Below are 6345 nucleotides of genomic sequence, written 5' to 3'. Positions count from 1 at the left end.
GGACCATAAAGTATTTGGTAATAACCAGGTTGTCAGAGTGATGGTTAGTTCTGCTGAATATGTAACATGGTGGTCGCCATCTCTTTATATTAGTTTCTAAGTCGAGCGTTTTCAAACCTGTTCTCTGATGGGGTTCGTTACTTTTTTAAAACGCATTGTTCTTTTATTGCCAAAACACCGCAGCTCCCTTCGTCCCCCCTGCCCACAGTGACCCTTCGGAGCGAAGGAGGAAATTTCCACATGGTTTAGCACTTGACAGGATGACTTCTGTGACCCCAGATGCTGTCCAGATGCAGGTCAACGGCAGGGTGCAGAATGCTGTCCAACTGACTTACAGCATGCAGTAAAAAGCTTCTGCGGAAAGAAAGGAGAGAGGGTTAAACTTTATATTACCTCCCATAGAATGAGGCAATAAGGCATGAAATTCCTTAAAGATAGGGTTTCTTGTTATTATGTATTCGGTCTGAAGTCGTGGCGGCTTACCTTTTTGTGAAAGGTGAAACTCTGTTCTGAGGGTTGTCATCAGAGGTTCTGTTCTGGATCAGTGGGAAGCATTGAGTAGCAGATTAACTTTTCCAAACGTTGAGTTATTGCTCCCCGTCAATGAAGGAAAACACCTCTATAAATATCCTCGAGTTAGCACCTCCAGTGTGCTCTAGCTTCAACTGTTTTTCAGTTTTTGTTTTTTTTTGCTGCTGCTTCAACATCTTGTGGCCCATTACGTTTTGAACTGGAGTGAGTTACCTCTTCGCAGCCCAAAGTCACTTTCATTTATGTTTGAGATACTTCAAGCGGAATTAAATCATTTTTGTTTGTTTAATGACTGCTGACTCTACAGGTGAAGCCCAATTAGCTCCGGTGAAGTGACCAAATGACGCATGAAAAGGCTGAAGAGCTAGTGCTGACAAAAAAAAAAAAAAAAAAAAAAAGCAGCAGCCTCACACCACTTACTTTGCTCTGAAACGCGTCATGTGCTTATGTTTTCGTTCCTAATTAGCCAGGGTTGTCTCAATGGTCCCAGAGTGCCCACTGGCTGGACTAATAGAAATAAAGGTTCTCTAATGGACTGGGGACAGAGTATATTATTCTGCCCTTCAAACCGGCCTCCCAAAACACCCTTCAGCCAAGCAATGGCCCATTCTTTAAGCTACCAGCCATAAAAGCCAATGAACCATAGGAATATGTTAGCCATATGGCCTTTGATTGTTAGGGCTGGGGAAGCAGAAAGAGGCCAGGCAGTTTGTGAGTGTTTCCAAAGGGATGGATCTAGAATTCCCAGTTCGTCACAAGTGTACAGCCTGTGTGAGTGCTGGTGGTGTGACGATTAACCACACTCGCACCCTCTCTTTCTCAATAAATGTTTAGAAATGTTGTGTGTGCGTGTATATATATATATATATATATATATATATATATATATATATATATATATATATATATATATATATATAAGCAGCTTTATTTGACCGCAATGACTTTGTACACAATTGAGGAATTTGACTTTGGTTGCAGTGCTCAGAACCTACAGGCATTAGGTATAAATGCATAACTTTTATTAGGAATGACAGTAAACAGTGTGGGCCAGCATCCCAGACTCAGCTGTGACAAACAGCAATATTGAGTGGTGTGTCATTTTCTGCAATGCTAACTCTGCATTACCATGCCAGGGTAAAGCAGCCCTTCCCAGCCTTTCACTTTCACTGTCATCATCTTGGAGGTGTTCCAGAGCAGGGCGTCCATTTTAACTCCCCTGTTCTGAAGTCTAATAATGGAAAAAAATATATATATATAAATAATAAACAAAGAGGAAGCATATGTCCCACTTAAAAAGAGATTGAAACAGGAAAAGTAATATTAATTCCTTTTGTATTAGTTATATATTCTTTGGTTTGAAGGATTAATCACCTTCCATAAGCAATTTAAAGTGTAGAAGAGTCATATTTGATTTATTTTCTTTTGTTAAACATGTACTGAACAACACCCAGGTTGAATACTTTTGCAGGGGCTCTGTTTTAGCACCTATGTGAACTTAGCATAGGTGCTAAAACAGTGCCCTTGCAAAAGTATTCAACCTCTTTGTATTTTTCATGTTTTGTTGACCTGCTGCCTATAATTAAAATGGATTGTTGGCAACATTTCATTTACAGATCATTCCTACAACTTTGAAGATGTTTTTTTTTTTGTGTGACACAAACAACAAATATGACAAAATAACAGAAAACTTCAGCTTGCATAACTGTTCACACCATCCAAGGTCAGTAATTTGTAGAGCCACCTTTTGTAGCAGTTCCAACTGCAAGTGGCTTTGGATGAGTCTCTGAGCTTGTCACTCACGGTTTTATCCATTCCTTAAGGCTAAACTGCTCCAACTCCTTCAAGATGGATGGCTTTTGCTTGTGAGGAACAACCTTCAAGTCTGACCTCAGAGTCTTCATTTGATTGAGGTCTGGCCTTGGCCCTTCCAACACATTTAAATGTTGTCCTTTAAACCACTGAGCGTTGAGTTAGCAATCAGCTTCAGGTCATTGTCCTGCTGGAAGGTGGACCTCGGTCCCAGTCTCCACTCACAGACAGGCTTACTCAAGAATATCCCTGCATTTAGCACGACTCATCTTTCCTTTGACTTGGGCCTGTTTCCCAGTCTTTGCTTCTGAAAAAAACTTCCCCACAGCATGAAGCTGCTACCACCATGTTATACTGTGGGGATGGTGTTCTCAGGGTGACGGGATGTGTTGAGTTTGTGTCAGACAGCGTTTTCCTTGGTGGCCAAAAAGTAACATTTTTGTCTTGCAAACTAAATTTTAGTTAGGCAAACGTAAAATGTGCTTTCTTGCTTTAAACACTAATTCATTGATATTTGTTATAACCCCACCCTGACTTGTACTTCTCAACAACTTTGTCCCTGACTTGTTTGGAGAGGTCCTTGATCTTTGTTGTATGATGCCTCTTGCTCAGTGAAGCTGCAGCCTCTGATGTCTTTCAGTATCACTGACAGACCATGTGATCCTTAGATTGTACACAGGTGGACTTCATTTAACTAATTAGGTGATTTTTTAAGGTAACTGGTTGCACTCGCACTTTGTCAGGGCTTCATAAAAAAAAAACATTTTATGCAACTTTTGCTCATTTAATTTCACCAATGTAGACAATTATGTCCAGATCCATCACATGAAATAAAATAAAACACTTAAAGTGCGGGTTGAAACGTAATAAAATGGGTAAGAAGCCCAGCGGGTGAATCATTTTGCAAGGACCTGTATCTACGTTCTCATTACCCAGCTTCTGTGCTTGCAAATGCTACGACACTCTCTATTTTATCTGCCTTATCTCCCTTCATCCTCCATCCTTTGTCCTGGGATTCCATAGCTTCCCAGTTACATGAGCACTTTCGCCTTTAAAGTCTCTTTGCTATCAGCCCACGCCTGCTATCTCCTGATGGGCCCTGGCAGACACTCCATTGAGAGCAGATTACAGAATCCATCTTTGTTCCAGTAATCGCCCTGTCTCCTCTTCATTTACATAAAGGTTTATTTCAGGACATCCGAGTACTCAGAAAGAAGCTGCTTAATTAAGTTCACTAATTGTATTTCCAATAGACTTTTGTCTGAATCTCTTCTTTATCGATAAACAGGATTCCTTTCTCACCACTCAGACCCTTTTTAGATCAGCTAAATTATTCAAACAGAACGTGGTGTCACAATTAGGAGTCGTGTCTGTGGCTTTCAGCATGAAGTGTAAATAAATCATTTTGATAATCATCTGGGGATGTTCTTTAAGAATCTGAGGACGTGCTTTGTCTGGGCTGCTGCCAGTTTTGTCCCAGTGTCCAGGCTACAACAAAGGTTATTAGGGAGACTAAACAAGCTGCTCACTCTGTACAGTTGCATGTTAATGGTATTCACTGAGCATATTAAGTCCATGATCATCTAGCATTAGCAATTCACTCCTTGGCTCATCATTCCCATTTGTTAACTTCTTCCCTGTTCTCCAAATTCACATACGCTCTGTCCTAATGCAGTCAAATACCCAATAAAACACAGATTCTTCCATTTCTGTCGCCAGATAGAGAAATTAATTTCAATAGTCTGAAATTATTCAAGTAAAGTTAGTGTTGATGTAACAATGGTTCTTAGCATTAAATCTTATACAGTTGGAAAGCTTGATTATGTCTCCTTAGATCACATGTGTCAAACTCAAGGCCCGTGGGCCGAATCCGGTCCATCAAGGCAATTTGCCCAGCCCTCAAGAGCCAAAAAAGGTATATCTTGTTATAAAATAGAGGTATATATCCTTTTAAATTGTATAAATTGGCTAAAACTGTGCCTTCTGTAGCAAATGTGTTTTTAACTGTGTAGTAACAGCATCCTGCCACTAGATGTCAGTTTTTCCACAACACATTAAGACAATCTGGAAATGTCCAAAAAGAGAAAAAGTGATGCAGAACGTTTATAGTTTACGTCACCCCAATATCAACTGTTTTGCAGATGGGCCTAATGCTGCTAATTTTATGTGAACTGAAATGAAGTTGTGAAATCAAAATTGTTATCTATATAGGTGCAACCATCCCTTTTAATGACTTTGTGATGCCATAGTGGCCCAATATAGAAATAAGTTTGACACCCCTGCTGATGATGCCACATTAATGTGCAAAATGTGTTTTACGGTTGAGTATTTTGGTTGTACCCATCAAAAACTTGAAAAATCCTCTCTGCCAACGTCAAACAGCTCATATTATACTGTCTGGTTTACAGTTGTTTATTGGATCGAATGATGGAAGTTTTTTACGAAATGAGACTTAGTGGCCATTTAGCAGTTTATTCATTTAATAAATCAAAGCTTCAGTAGTATGTGCTAGAACTGTACGCTTCACAGCAGCTTGGCAGTTCCTCCTCATGCTGGTCACCTGCTTGGTCACACACTGCTGTGGGATTGATTCCCATTCCTGTACCAGAATGCATTGCAAGTCGACTAATTTGGTTATGTTGTTCGCTCTGCGCGTGATCACCACCAAAACAGATGAAGGACTGAATTTGTGCACAGGTGTTCTTTACCAGAAAGTTCCACACACACATACAGAATAAGCACTTCTATACAATATATACAAGAATTTATTGACAAAGTACTTCAACTTCCAGTTAAAATACTTTAGTCAAGAAACTCTTTTGCTTGGCTAGTAGTATTCAACTGAACTATATGTAAGTAAGAAAGAAAAAATAAGGAATCTAATTAACTACAGGGTAAAAATAGTAAAAAAGGAACAAGTAAGAATAAAAATGCAGTGATATATCACTGCAAACACATATTCGCGCTAAAATGTGATATCACATTTAGTGTGAATATGTGTGTTTATTAAGGAACAAAGGTTTGTTTTGGGGAATTTGGGTTAAGACCAAATTAGGTTTAAAGGCTAAAAAAAAAAAAAAACAGCAATTTTTTGACATAAAATCCAGCAAGACTGGATTTTATGTCAAGTTAATTTTTACACAATAAGAGACATTTTAGACTTTTTTTTTCTTTTTCACAGAATCATCATCATTTCCACAGTTTATATATTTACAGTCTATTAAGCATAACATTGTGGTTATATAAACTTTTTCAGCCTCCAGATTTACTGATTACATTTATCCATGCATAAAATGTCTGCGAAGCCAGGACTTTATGACTAAAGTCTAAACTGCCACTCCGGTGAAAATTAACTCTTAAGTATTCCATCCCTAAAAGAACTGTGAGCCCCTGTTATTACTTTGGGAGTTTATGAGTCTTCACTGACACTATTAAAGGAGATTTTACTGCAGTCCATCCGAGCAGTCCGAAGCTTAACTGGACATCTCAGGGGCCAGCTTCTATGTCGGCAGATTTAAAAACAGCCTCGTTATCACTGATTCACAGCGCCTTGTAAAAGTACTTATACACCTTGATTTTTTTTTAACACATAGTTTCAGTGTAATCACCAAGTAGTGCATAATTGTGAAATTAATGCAAGGTGTGTGTGTGTGTGGGGGGGGGGGGGGGGGGGGGTCAACAGATTTTGCAAATTAAAGTCTGAAAAGTGCAACTTGCATCGTTATTCAGTCCCCTTTTGTGAAGACAAAAGAGGTCTATTAGTGAACGTTAATAAACAAAAAGCATAATGATAAATGAACCTTGCAGACAGGCCTGGGACAAAGTCGTGGAGAACTTTAAAACAGTTCTGGATTATAAAACATACTAAGCTTTGAACATGTGCCGTACTTAGTCCTTGTTTGAAGGTAGACAACTGCGAGACATTTCGTCCACTTAAGCTTAGAGCATTTTTTAGATAAGCAGTGACAGGGGCCCATAGTGACTCTGGGCAGGAGGAGCTGC

This window comes from Fundulus heteroclitus, chromosome 10 (genome assembly GCF_011125445.2).
Source record: "Fundulus heteroclitus isolate FHET01 chromosome 10, MU-UCD_Fhet_4.1, whole genome shotgun sequence".
Classification (NCBI taxonomy): domain Eukaryota; kingdom Metazoa; phylum Chordata; class Actinopteri; order Cyprinodontiformes; family Fundulidae; genus Fundulus; species Fundulus heteroclitus.
This window is presented reverse-complemented; position numbering follows the sequence as displayed.